Source organism: Sapajus apella, unplaced genomic scaffold (assembly GCF_009761245.1).
Source record: "Sapajus apella isolate SASKATOON/1434 unplaced genomic scaffold, GSC_monkey_1.0 scaffold14, whole genome shotgun sequence".
In the NCBI taxonomy this organism is placed as follows: domain Eukaryota; kingdom Metazoa; phylum Chordata; class Mammalia; order Primates; family Cebidae; genus Sapajus; species Sapajus apella.
In genome coordinates, this window is record NW_022436954.1 from 8,029,841 (window position 1) to 8,044,980 (window position 15,140).

At 42.6% G+C, this 15,140-nt stretch overlaps 1 pseudogene; it reads left to right on the forward strand.

Moving 5' to 3' along the window:
* The first annotated feature begins 3,977 nt into the window (after positions 1–3,977).
* On the forward strand, positions 3,978–8,781 carry LOC116554516 (annotated as a pseudogene).
* Positions 8,782–15,140: the final 6,359 nt, after the last annotated feature.

Consider the following 15,140-nt stretch of genomic DNA (forward strand, 5'->3'; position numbering starts at 1 on the left):
AAGGAGTATATGTGCAGGTTTGTTACATGAGTAAATTGTGTGTTGCTGGGGTTTGGTGTACACACAATTTTGTCACCCAGGTAATCAGCATAAAACCCCATAAATAGTTTTTTAAACCTCATCTTCCTCCCACTCTCCATCTTCAAGTAGGCCCCAGAATTGATTATTCCCTTCTTTGTGTCCATATGTACTCAGTGTGTAGCTCCCACTTATAAGTGAGAACATACAGTATTTGGTTTTCCATTCCTGTGTTAATTTGCTTAGGACAATGCCCTACAGCCCCATCCATGTTGCTACAAAAACATGATTCCATTCTTTTTTATGGCTGCATAGTATTCCATGGTGTGTATGTACCACATTTTCTTTATCCAGTCTACCACTGATGGCATCTAGGTTGATTCCATGTCTTTGCTACTGTGAACAGTGCTGTGATAAACATGCATATGCATGTGTCTTTATGATAAAAAGGTTTACATTCCTTTGGGTATGTATCTAGTAATGGGATTACAGGGTCAAATGGTAGCATCTTTTAAGCTCTTTGAGAAATCTCCAGACTGCTTTCTACAGTGGCCAGACTGACTTACATTCCCGCCAGCAGTGTATAAGTCCCTTTTCTCTTCAACCTCACCAACATCTGTTATTGTCTGGCTTTTTAATAACAACCATTCTGACTGGTGTGAAATGGCCTCTCATCATGGTTTTGATTTACATTTCCCTGATGATTAGTGATATTGAGCATTTTTTCACATTTTTTGGTCATCTATATGCCTTCTTTTGAGAAGTATCTATTCATGTCCTTCACCCATTTTTAAATGGGGAGTTTTTTGTTTTCTGCTTGTTAATTTGTTTAAGTTCCTTATCGATTTTGGATGTTAGACCTCTGTCAGATGCGTGGTTTACAAACTTTCTCTCCCATTCTGTAGGTTGCCTGTTTACTCTCTTCATAATGTCTTCTGTGCAGAAGTTCTTCTGTTTAATTAGATCACACTTGTCAATTTTTGGTTTTGTTGCAATTTTGGAGTTTTCATTATGAAGTCTTTGCCAGAGCCAATGTACAGAATTGTATTCCTAGGTTCTCTTCTACAGTTTTTATAGTTTTAGGTTCTATGCTTAAGTTTTAATTTATCCTGAGTTTATTTTTGTATATGATGAAAGGGAGGGGTCCAGTTTCAATCTTCTGCATATGGCAAGCCAGTTATCCCAGCACCATTTATTGACTAGGGAGCCCTTTCCTCTTTGCTTGTTTTTGTTGACTTTGTCAAAGATCAGGTGGTTAGAGGTGCATGGCTTTATTTCTGGGTTCTTGCCCTGTTCCATTGGTCTTTGTATCTGTTTTTGCACCAGTACTATGCTTTTTTGGTTACTGTAGGCTTGTAGTATAGCTTGAAGTTGGGTAGTGTGATGCCTCCAGCTTTGTTCGTTTTGCTTAGGATTGCTCTGGCTATTCAAGCTCTTTTTTTATTCCAGATGAATTTCAGAATCGTTTTTTCTAATTCTGTGAAAAAATGTCGTTGGCAGTTTGATAGTAATAGCATTGGGTCTGTAAACTGCTTTGAACAGGATGATCACTTTGACAATATTGATTCTTCCTAGCCATGAGCATGGAATAGTTTTCCTATTTTGTTTGTGTCATCTCTGATTTCTTTGAGCAGTGTTTTATAATTCTGGTTGTAGAGATGTTTCACCTCCCTGGTTAGCTATATTCCTAGGTTTTTTGTTTGTTTGTTTGTGTGAGACAAGAGTTTGGCTCTTGTTGCCCAGGCTGGAGTGCAGTGGCATGATCTCAGCTCACTGCAACCTCTGCCTCCCAGGTTCAAGTGATTCTCCTGCCTCAGCCTCATGGAGAAGGTGGTATTATAGACGCCCGCCACTACACCTGGCTAATTTTTTATATTTTTAGTAGAGACGGGGTTTCACCATGTTGATCAGGCTGGTCTCGAACTCCTGACTTCGTGATCCACCGGCCTCAGCCTCCCAAAGTGCTGGGATTACATACATGAGCCACCACACCTGGCCAGCATTTTATTTTTTTTTAATGAGTTTATTTTAATGAGATCTATTATAAATGAGATTGTGTTCTTGATTTGGCTTTCAGCTTGGCTATTGTTGTATAAAAGTGCTACTGATTTTTGTTCACTGATGTTTGTATACCGAAACTTTGCTGAAGTTGTTTATTAGATCCAGGAGCCTCTGGGCAGAGACTATGGGGTCTTCTAGGTATACAATCATATCATCTGTGAAAAGAGATCATTTGACTTCTTCTCTTCCTATGTGGATGCCCTTTATTTCTTTCTCTAGTCTGATTGCCCTGGCCAGGAATTCTATACCATGTTAAATAAGAGTGATGAGAGTGGGCATCCTTGTCTTATTCCTCTTGTGGTTCTCAAGAGGAATGCTTCCAACTTTTGTCCATTCTGTACGATATTGGCTGTGGGCTTTTCAGTGGTGGCTCTTATTATTTTGAGGGGTGTTCCTTTGATGCTTAGTTTTTTTGGATTTTTAATATAAAGTGATGTTGAATTATATCAAAGGCCTCTTCTGCATCTATTGAGATAATCATGCAGTTTTTGGTTTTAGTTCTGTTTATATGATGAGTCACGTTTATTGATTTGCATACATTGAAGCAACCTTGCATTCCAGGAATAAAGTCTACTGAATCATGATGGATTAGCTTTTTGATGTGTTGCTGGATTTGGTTTATTAGTGTTTTGCTAAAAATTTTTGTGTCTATGTTCACCAGGGATATTGGCCTGAAATTTTCTTTTTCTATGTGTCTCTGCCAGATTTTGGTATCAGAATGATGCTTGCCTCATAGAATGAGTTAAAAACATGTCCCTCCTCCTTGCTTTTTTTGGAATAGTTTCAGTAGGAATGGTACCAGCTCTACTTTATCCATCTGGTAGAATTCAGCTGTGAATTCATCTGGTCTAGGGCTTTTGTCTGGGTGGTAGGGATTTTTGTTATTGATTCCATTTCAGAACTTGTTATTGGTCTGCTCAAGGTTTTCATTTCTTCCTGGTTCAATTTGGAGAGGTTGTATGATTTCAGGCATTTATCCATTTCTTCTAGGTTTTCTAATCATATGCACTGAGGTGTTTACAATAGTCTCTGAGGGTTTTTGTATTTCTCTGGGGCCAGTGGTAATGCTCGTTTGCCATTTCTGATTCTGTTTTTGGGGGTTTTCTCTTTTTTTATTAGTCTGGCTAGTCTATCAATCTTATTTATTTTTTCAAAAAACCAACTTTTGGTTTTAATTATCTTATGTGTGGTTTTTCTCATCTCCATTTCATTCACTTCCACTCAGATTTTGGTTATTTTTTTTCCTTAAATAGAAAAATATTTATATACCTGGACTTTTTATTTCCTCTAGCAAATAACATGTCTGTCTGTAAGTAATTAATATGCAATGAATTCCATTTGTATGTAAAAAAGGGCATAAGCCAAATAGCCTGGAAAGAGTAGGAGGTATATGAAAACAGGAGGGACTAATCAGCATCAGTTGTAAATCAAGTAATTCATCCAACAGCGAACCAGCACAGGTGGTCAAACAAAATGGCCAAGTGCAAGGAGTAGGTGTCAACGGTACATGGCAAAGTGATTCATCAGTTAAGTAAAAAAAGAATAGAACTGACTACCCAGACTTCATCATGCATCTCCTAGTAGATGAAACTTCCAGATGGCACTACTAAATATAATAAGATGTTGGTGGGGGAGACCCCATAAGTGCCGAGGCAGGAGTCAGAAGGCTCAGCCTATTCCCATATAAACAATGAAGAAGAAAATAACTAGACATATAGCTATAGTAGTTATTCATAGGTGACCTTAGTTATTCATATGTGATCTTAGTTATTCATAGGTGATCTCAGTTCTTTTACTAATGCCTTTCAGGTTTCGTGTGAACCTGGGGTGACATTGTGAAAGGAATGACCCTAAGGCAAGACACTTTAAACCCTCTGTCACGCCCAGGTAAGGCCAACATGTCTCCTTCCTCAGCGGAGTTAGAAATCTCCACTCCTCCAAGCTCTTGTGGTAAGCCGGACGGCTGTCAGGGAAGCCCACAGACAGCTGGGGGCTTAATTGTCTCTATGGGATGCTGTGCTTCAGTGGTCACTTTCCATGTCCACTCTCATGTTCTGCTTCTACACCTGGTTCCTTTTTCATAGAAGAGATAATCAGTAAAAGTAATATAAATCTTAATGTCTTTTTTCTTTCTTGACAAGTATGGAAAAGTGCTGACCCATTATGCTCCTTACCTCATCTCAGCTACTGGAAAGTCTTGGCCCCTACCTATATGACACGTGATGTCCTATCACTTGACCCTATCACTGACCACCAATGCCATGCCCTACCTACCCTGCCCCCAGCTTTGTACTCAATAAAAGTCAGAGTGTGCAGACACTCAGGGCCACTGCCGGACTCCGCGCTTTGGTGGGCAGTGGACCCCTGGGCGCAAACTCTCTTTTCTCCATCTCTGTGTCTTGTGTCTTTTATTTCCACAGTTCCTTGTCTCTACACCAGCAGAAAGGGGCTCAAAGGACCCTGCAGGGCTGGACCATACAAAGATGCTAATAAGGCAAACAAAAGTTTTTAATAAATGCTAACAGACCAGTTTTGCATAATCATAATGATAGGACACTAGCTATCGGGGATTCTAAAAGTACATCCCTGGGCCAGGCTATAAAATCCAAAAATCTAGTTGATGTAACAAGTTAACAAACAAGGAAGCAAAGCCTAATGACCAGTGGCTTGGGTCTGAATCCCCTTGGAAATCCCCTGCCCTAACAAGAGTCAAAATTATTTAACTCAGATTATTTCACCTCAGCTGGTTTAAGGATTTGTGACAGAAACTGCCAGTTAATTTCCAATATCCATTTTCCCATTCTTCTATAATAGATATTTGGCCACTGAGAAAGAAGGCTACATCTCACAGCCTTTCTTATAGGAAAGGATAGCCATATGACCCCTCAGCAAGTCGTGTTTTCTGGACAGTGGGATGTGAGCAGAAGTAATGTGCACCACTTCCCTCCTCCTCCCATTTTTAAACCAGCCAGCCTGCCTTTAGGGGGTAGGAAGGAGTGTGGGGGGTACTAAGTTCTTAACCATAGTGTTTTATATGTTATATGGCCATTTGATCTAGCTTGCTCTTCTGTCATCCCTAGGTGATTGCCCTCACATCATCATAGTTCAAAATAATCGCTGGTGTTTGATCTTCTGCTCTTCTGTCAGTTTGCTGAGAATGATGGTTTGGATCATAGTTTAGACTTGAATCCCCTGTATTAAAAAAATATATCTTTCAAAAATATATAGAGTACCTTCTCAAAAAAAAAAAAAATCGCTGCCCTCACTCCAAAATGATTCCTGGAAGGGAATAGATGCCAAGGCAGTCAATGGCTTCAGATCCCAAACTCTGAACACTATATTCTACTGCCCTCTAGTGGAATGTTCCGGTACTTGACACAATCGTTGCCTAACCACATTGGCAAGAATGAAAGCAAGGCATGGATCAGTGTGCGACAAGAACAATATTGGGCACGCAAAAGGGTATCTGCAGAGCCTAGAAAAGAATTCCTAATCATTCCCTCCACCACCTGGCTCAGGACTCCTGCCAATTCTTTGGTGAAAAGAACTGAAAGTCGGTATCAGAACTGAATACAGAAAACCCATGGTTGCTTGCCTAAATTTCTGTCTCTGCCATTTGCATTGTAAACGTATTGACTGAACACCCACAAAGTGCCAGGCACAGCTCTGTCTCTATGATCGAGACAAACAAGGTCCCTGCTCTCAAAGGTGTGCATTCTATGGGGAGAAGAGAGTAAGGATATGCAAAGGAAAAGACAATAACAAGAAATGAACCAACATGAGGTCAGGCGCGGTGACTCACACCTGTAATCCCAGCACTTTGAGAGGCAGAAGTGGGTAGATCACTTGAGGCCAGGAGTTCGAGACCAGCCGGGCCAACATGGCAAAACCCCGTCTCTATTAAAAATACAAAAATTATCTCAGGCGTGGTGGCCTGTGTCTGTAATCCCAGCTACAGCAAGAGGCTGAGGCAGGAGAATCATTTGAACTCAGGAGGTAAAAGCTGCAGTGAGCCGAGATTGTGCCACTGCATTCCAGCCTGGGTGACAGAGTGAGACTCTGTCTCAAAAAAAAAAAAAAAAATCAACACGAGTGATATCAGATAAAGTTAAATGGGGAGCCAGATTGCGGAGACTGTTAAATGCATTGGAGAGTTTTAACATAGAGATAACATGCTTAGATTCAGGTTTCTAAAACATCACTGGCTTCTAGGTGGAAGACGGATTGTGGAAGACAGGGATGGAGGAGGGAGACCAGAGGAGCGGCAATGGTAGCTTGAATTAAAAAGGAAGCAGCAGAGAACGGGGCATGAAAAGACTGTCTTCCATTGCGGAAGTAAAGCCAATAGGCCTTAGTCTGTTCATGCTGCTATCATAAAAATGCCATATACAGGATGGCTAATACAAATCAGAAATTGATTTCGCACAGTTCTGGAAGCTGGAAATCTGAGATAGGTGCCTGCTTGGTCAGGCTCTGGTACAAGCCTTTTTCCAGGTTGAAGACTGCTATCTTCTCATTGTCTCCTCACATGGCAGACAGAGGCTGGAGGGCTCTCTGTGGGTCTAGTTCAAGGGCATTAATCCTATTCATGAGGCCTCTACTCTGAAGATCTAATTACCTTCCAAAGGCCCCACCTTCTAATACTGGGCTATTGGGGGTTAGGATTTCAACATAAGAATTTGTAGGGATGCAAACATTCAGCCAATTGTGGGGGAGTTGAGGAAAAGGAAAAAATCCAGGATGTGTATGCAGTTCTTATTTCAGACCAGAAGTTCCATCATTCTCAATATATCCTCTTTTTTTGCTTCACAAAATCCCAATTTAAGGAACTGTCTAGGTGACTGGTCTGGATGGATCCCACCTAACACTGAAATGATTCTTGATTAAAAAAACATTGGTTTTGCCCATTGCTGAATCAAGAATCATTTCAAGAGGTAAGAAGCCCTCTTCTAGGGATGGCTTATAGCATCTGTGCAAGCTGCTCATTGAGCTTATGCGGTCCCTATCCTGGAGCAGAGTAAAATAAGCCAGCTCCCAGTGGCCCAGCATCCTCCAGGCATGCAGGGTCTGTCAGTCCTCATCCCAAAAGCCCACTGCCCAAGAGGCTTTAGAGACACCTTGGAATAAGCCCTCTCTACAGGAGTCCCAAGGACATCCTCTCTTCCCAGCCCCAGTCAACAGCTCAGTATTTTGTCATAGGAACACTTGCTAAAGGAAAAACCTTTTCAGTCTCCAGGTCCTTAACCCACACCTGACGGCAAAGAAGGGTACAGGTGAAATGGCTGACCCAGTTTTAGCCACAGGAGGTAAATACCAATTTAACCAATACCTCCTGTGGCTAAAACTGGGATAGTCTTTAACTCATCAGGCAAACCCTAGAGGCAAAAGTTTTTAAAAACATAAAAGCTGGCCAGGCGCAGTGGCTCACCACACTTGTAATCCCAGCACTTTAGGAGGCCGAGGCAGGTGGATCACGAGGTCAAGAGATTGAGGCCATCCTGGCCAACATGGTGAAACCCTGTCTCTACTAAAAAATACAAAAATTAGCTGGGTGTGGTGGCGCGCACCTGTAGTACCAGCTACTAGGGAGGCTGAGGCAGGAGAATTGCTTGAACCTGTGAGGTGGAGGTTGCAGTGAGCCAAGATTGCGCCAGTGCACTCCAGCCTGGCGCCTGGCGACAGAGCAAGACTCTATCACGCACGCACACAAAAAAAATTAAAGCTGAAGGAGCAACTTCAAATACCTTCTTTATTTGATAAACAAAAGTAGTTTTTCTAACTACTTAGAAATGTAATGTCCCAAATTCTATTCTTTCCAGTTTATTCAGGGGTATGATTATGGGTTGAATTGTGGCCCCAAAAAAGATATATTGAAGTTCTCAGAATGCGACCATGTTTGGAACTAGGGTTGTTACAGATGTGATTAGTTAGGATGAGGTCCTACTGGAGCAGAGGGGGCCCCTAACCCAATATGACTGGTGTCCGTACAAGAAGACACAGACACACAAGGAGAACACCATGTGGACATGGAACACTGCAGTGATGCATCCACAAGCCAAGGAATACCTGGGGCTACCAGAAGCAAAGAGAGAGGCATGGAACAGATTCTCCCTCAGAACACTTAGAAGGAACCCAGCCTGCTCTGATCTATGTTGATAAGGAGAATGGAAAACCAGGTAACCATGAAGCTCCTAAAGAAAGGCTGAAGCTGGGATCTGGACCTTCAATCAAAGCCTTAGACGGGAGATCTCAAGTTTCAACACCACATTCTGGAAAAATGTCCAGTGCTTTACCAGCCTTACCTAAAGCTACAAGAAAGGCTTTTGTAACTGTCAACAGGGGTACAGAAAAGTGAGTAAAGACAAACAGACTCCTCAAACTAAAATTGCCAAATTTATCTGCCAAAAAGATGACCAAGAAGGCTGTTAAGGCAAAAGTTTTGTTCCTGCCTCAGATAATGCCTATCCAGAAATAGAACAATTCTTTCACTTCAATTCTAGATTTTGAGAGTTCTAACCTACCTGAAGAGCACCAGATCGCAGGCCTCTCCTTGAGTGGAGCACCTCTTATGATCCTTGATTAGGAGAGAGAGCTTGAAAAGCTGCTTCAGCTGGGCCCCCCTTCGCCTGTGAAGACGCCCTCTCCACCATGGGAATGCAATCTGCCAAAGTCTTCTTCAACCCTTCTGTTGACCCTGGATGATGAATTGCCACCTGTTTGCTATGACATAAATATTTACATTTCTTAATGAGTTTGTGTGTATTTGTATTAATAAAGCATTCTTTAACAGGAAAACAAAAACTCACCCTGCTAACGCCTTAATTTTGAACTTCCAGCCTCCAGAACTGTGAGACGATAAATTTCTATTGTTTTAAATCACACAGTTTGGTGTACCATGTTACAGCAACCCTGAGAAACTAATATAAAGTCAGCCACGTGGAGAAGCTGAGCGCTGACACACAGTTGCAGGTCTCTCATAAAATCCGCTCTCCTGTCAGGAAACTGGCACATCTAGGATGTAAAACTGGGGAGACTTAGGTGTCAACACCAGAGTACTCTTGTGCTTACTCCAGAAATATTATTAACTTCTCTAGGCCCTTCTTCTAGAGAGACAAAGGGAGAAGGGGATGAAGCAATCTAACTCAAAATCCTAATGAGGCATTTATGTCAGTTTCATTGATGATTTGGGAACATAAACATTAGTTTTAAGGTGTTTAGGGGTTTTTTTAATAATTTATGTGGGAGTTTTTTGTTTTTCACGTTTTTGGTTTTTGAGGTTTTTGTTTTGTTGGTTTTTGGTTTTGTGAATGTGGTTGTTTTTGAGTGTTTGTTTTCATTTTTTTGTTTTTTGTTTTTGAGACAGGATCTCATTTAGTTGCCCAGGGTGGAGGGCAGAGGTGTGATCACAGCTTACTGCAGCCTCTGCCTCCCAGGCTCAAACATTCCTCCTACCTCAGCCTCCCAAGTAGCTGGCACCACAAATGCGCACCACCACGCCTGGCTAATTTTTTGTATTTCTTGTGTTACAGACAGGGTTTCACTATGATGCCCAGGTTGGTCTCAAACTCCTGAGCTAAAGTGATCCACTTGCCTTGGCCTTCCAAAGTGCTGGAATTGTAGGCATGAGCCACCACACCTGGCCTATTATTTTATTTTTAATTTTTGTGGGTATACAGTAGTGTATATATTTATGGAATACATGAGATGTTTTGATATAGGCATGTAATGTGAAATGATCACATCATGGAGTATGGGGTCTCCATCCCTTCAAGTATTTATCCTTTGTGTTACAAACAATCCAATTACATTGTTTTAGTTATTTTTAAATGTACAATCAAGTTATTGACTATAGTCACCCTACTGTGCTATCAAATAGTAGGTCTTATTACTTCTCTCTAACTTTTTTGTACCCATTAACCATCCCCATTGCATTGGTTGTTTTCACACCACACCACTGATAAAGACATACTCAAGACTGGGCAATTCGCAAAAGAAAGAGGTTTAATAGACTTACAATTCTTTGTGGTTAGGGAGGCCTCATAATCATGGTGGAAGGTGAAAATCACTTCTTACACGGTGGCAGCAAGAGACAGAAGGAGAGCCAAGTAAAACGGGTCTCCCCTTATCAAACCATCAGATCTCATGAGACCTATTCTACCAAAAGACAACTACCAAGAGAACAGTATGGGAGAAACTGCCCCCTTGCTTCAATTATCTGTCACCGCATCCTTCCCACAACATGTGGGAATTATGAGAGTACAATTCAAGATGAGATTTGGGTGGGGACACAGCCAAACCATAACACCCATCTCCCCCACAGCCCCTCAATGTTTGGGTTTATTATAAATTAGGAAACAAATCCATGATTAACCTTAAAGGTAATTGAATTCATGTCTTATGTATATTAGACTTTGGAGGCTGTGGTAGGTGGATTCTAAGGTGTCCCAATGATCCCCTCCTCCTGGTATCGGAACTCTTATGAAATCCCTCCCTCTTAAGGGTGGACTGCATTTACCGTCTTGCTTCTAACAAATAGAAAACAGCAAAAGTGACAAGCTGTCACTCCCGAGATTCCATTATAAAAGGACTGTGGCTTCCATCTTGAGAGTCAGAGTCCCTCTCTCTCATGGCTCACTCCAGAGGAAGCCAGCTGCCATGCTGTGAGGTAGCCATGCAGAGGGGCCTGCCTGGTGGGGGCCTGAAACCTGACAATGACCACATGGAACTGGATCATCTGCCCTAAAAGAGCCTTTAGATAGGACCCCAGGTCTAGCCACCAGCTTGACTGCCACCTCATGAAGGACCCTGAGCCAGAGACCGCCAGCTAAGCTGGGTTCAGAATCCTGATGCACAGAAACTGTGAGCTAGTACAAAGTTGCTGTTGTAACCACTAAGCCAGGATTGGTGGGAGGAGTAATTTGTCACATAGTGATAATGAATAGAGAGATGTCCTTTGGATGCCTGAGTTTTTGTGGCAGGGTCTGAAATGTGTATTCTGAAGACTGGAGTCTGTGTTTTCCTCTAATGACATGGAAATTAAGAGAACAGACTGACGATCAGGGTTAATTTCAACACAAGGGATGAAGCACGCACTTTGGGTCCAGGAGCTTCATGGCAAGCCTCCACCTCCGAGCTCTCCTGGTGCCTGCTTCCTCCCATATCCATACTGTTTCTTTTTTTCTTAATTTTTATTTTAGGTTGAGGGTTACAAATGCAGGATTGTTATATAGGTAAAATTGTGTCATGGGGGTGTTTTGTACAGGTTATTTCACCACCCAGGTGCTAAGCCTAGTACCCAATAGTTACTTTTTTCTGCTCCTCTCCCTCCTACCATCCTCCACCCTCCAACAGGCCCCAGTGTGTGTTGTTTCCCTCTGTGTGTCCATGTGTTCTCATCATTTAGCTCCCACTTATAAATGAGAACATGTGTATTTGGCTTTCTGTTCCTGTGTTACTTTGCTAAAGATAATGGCCTCCATCCATGTTCCTACAAAGAATGAGACATGATCTCATTCTTCAATAGCTGCACAAAATTCCATGGTGTATATGTATCATGTTTTCTTTACGCAGTCCATCACTGATGGGCATTTAGATTGATTTCATGTCTTTGCTATATATGCATGTGGTCTTTATAGTAGAATAATTTATATTCCTCTGGGTACATTTGCCCAGTAATGGGATTGCTAGGTCAAATGAGAAAACAATCCTCATCCACACTCTTTCTCTCTTTCCACCTTTATAAAATTGAGCGAGGTCAATCTAGCTTCCCAAATCCACTTGTAGAGGACTGAAAGGCAGCTCCCAAAAAGATATATCTTCATCCTAATCTCCAACACCTGTGAATGTAACTGTAAATGATAAAAAATGTGATTAAGTTAAGGGTTTTGAAATATATGAAAAAATGCTCAATATTACTAATGATCAGGGAAATGCAAATCAAAACCACAAAGCAATACCACCTTACTCTCCTGCAAAAATGGTCATAATCAAAAAATAATAGATGTTGGTGTGGATGCAGTGAAAAGGGAACACTTCTACACTGCTGGTGGGAATGTAAACTAGTACAACCACTATGGAAAACAGTGTGGAGATTCCTTAAAGAACTAAAAGTAGAAATACCGTTTGATCCCGCAGTCCCACTACTGGTACCCAGAAGAAAAGAAGTCATTACTTAATGGCATTCGCAGGAACCTGGATGGAATCAGAGACTATTATTCTAAGTGAAGTAACTCAGGAATGGAAAACCGAAATTATATGTTCTTACGCATAAGTGGGAGCTAAGCTAGGAGAATGCAAAGGCCTAAGAATGACACAATGGACTTCAGGGATTCAGGGGGAAATGACGGGAAGGGAGTGAGGGATAAAAGACCATAGTACAATTTGGTATACACTGCTCGGATGATGGGTGCACCAAAATCTCACAAATCACTGCTAAAGAATTTATTCACATAACCAATACCACCTGTTCTCCCAAAAACCTATGGAAATAAAAAATTTAAAAATAAAATTAATTAATTAACTTTTTTTTTAAGTTAAGGGTTTTGAGGGGAGAAGCTCATCCTGGTTACCTGGGAGGGCTCTAAGTCCAGTGACAAACATCCCATGACCATGGGGCAGTAGGAGATTCCACCCACAGCAGGGTAGACAGTGTGACCGCAGAGGCAGAGATCGGAGGGTGCGGCCACAGGTCAAGGAAGACCCAGAGCCACCAGAAGCTGGGAGCAAAACAGAACTGATTCTGCCTGAGAACCTCTAGGAGGAGTGTGGCCCTGCCAACCCCGACCCCCACCCCAGCCCATTGCAACCCTAACCTGAACCCTAATCCTAACCCTAACCCTAACCCTATTCCTATCCCTTCATCCAGGACCAAGTAGGGCTCAGAATATTCGCTGCACTATACCTTGGTGTTCAGGAAATGTCATGTGATTGCTCCAGTTTCTTCCCAACCACAAGGGCAGAGCTACCCAAGGCCATGGGAACCCACCTCTCACATCAGTGCGGCCTGGATGTGAGACATAAGTCAATAGACATCATTTTGGAGCTTTAAGATTTGACTGCCCTGCTGGATTTTGGATTTGCATGGGGCCTGTAGTCCCTTTGTTTTGGCCAGTTTCCCCCGTTTGGAATGGGTGTATTTACCCAATTCCTGTACCCTCATTGTATCTACGAAGTAACTAACTTGCTTTTGATTTTACAGGCTCATAGGCAGAGGGGAGTTGCCTTGTCTCAGATGAGACTTTGGACTGTGAACTTTTGAGTTAATGTTGGAATGACTTAAGACTTTGGGGGGCTGTTGGGAAGGGATTGTTGCTTTTGAAATGTGAGGACATGACATTTGTCAGGGGCCAGGGGTGTAATGATATAGTTTTGCTGTGTCCCCACCCAAATCTTGAATTATAGCTCCCATAACCCCCACGTGTCATGGAAGGGACCCAGTGGGAGGTAACTGGATCACGGGTTGGGTGTTTCCCATGTTGTTCTCATGATAGTGAATGAGTCTCACGAGAGCTGATCATTTTATAAGGGGAGTTCCTCTGCACACACTGTTTTTTGCCTGTCACTATGTAAGATGTGACTTTGTTTTTCCTTTATCTTCCACCATGATTGTGAGGCCTCCCTAGCCATGTGGAACTGTGAGTCCATTAAACCTCCTTTCCTTTATAAATTACCCAGTCTCAGGTATGAGACCTCACCCAAGAAGGCTGCCTGTGGGTGGCCCCAGCAGAAAGAGGCTTTGTTGGTACTACTGGGGCAGAGTGTGAGAGATCAGCTGGGCTTCACTCACATCAAGAATGATGTAGGAGCCTGGTGCGGTGGCTCATGCCTGTAATCCCAGCACTTTGCGAGGCCGAGGTAGGTGGATCACCTGAGTTCAAGACCAGCCTGGCCAACATGGTGAAACCCTGTCTCTACTAAATACAGAAATTAGCCAGGTGTGGTGGTGCAAACTTATAATCCCAGCTTCTAGGGAGGCCTAAGCAGGAGAATTGCTTGAACCCAGGAGGGGGAGGTTGCAGTGAGTTGAGATTGTACCCCTGCATTACAGCCTGCGTGACAGAGTCAGACAGTCAGACTCCATCTCAGAAAAAAAAAAAAAAGAATAGTGTGGCCAGAGTTCCTGGAGGGGGAAGGCCAGCAGTACATCCCACATGGATGACAAGAGCACAAATGAGGAGCCCTCTCCTTTTCCTTTCCTCCCTCCTCTCTTCCCAGACCCTGAAGGAACTGGAAGCAGCTGCAAGCAGTGGGAGAGGAGGTGAATCAAGAGAGTAAGGATGCTGGCCACGCACCCACTGCCCATCCCCCTACCTTCCCCACTGCGGAAAGCCAGGCCTGGGTCAGCTTGAATAGGAGAAGCTTTATATTGGATGGGAGATAAATATGTTTATTTAGATAGGACTGGGTTTATTTCCTTAACTTGGCAAAAGCAGTTTCCTTTTTGCCCAACATTTTTTTTTTTTTTTTTTTTGAGTCCGAGTTTCACTCTTGTTACCCAGGCTGGAGTGCAATGGCGCGATCTCGGCTCACCGCAACCTCCGCCTCCCGGGTTCAGGCAATTCTCCTGCCCCAGCCTCCCGAGTCACTGGGATTACAGGCACGCGCCACCATGCCCAGCTAATTTTTTGTATTTTTAGTAGAGACGGGGTTTCACCATGTTGACCAGGATGGTCTCGATCTCTTGACCTCGTGATCCACCCGCCTTGGCCTCCCACAGTGCTGGGATTACAGGCTTGAGCCACCGCGCCGGGCCTTGCCCAACATTTTATAAGAATTTTCAAACATACAGAAAAGTTGAAAGAATAGTATAATAAACACCTATATATTCACCACCTAGATTCAAAACATTGTGTGTGTGTGTGTATGTGTGTGTATACATGATCTTGCTAAACCACTTGAAAGCAAGCTTCAGACTTCATGACTCTTCACTCTTAAATCCTTCAATATACATCTCCTAAAAGAATCAGGCTTTCAATGCCTGAAGTCGAAATTGATCTAATACCTGAAAGAAATGGGTAAACTATACTTGGCTGAAACATTTTCAAGGAGTGGTGCTATGGTTT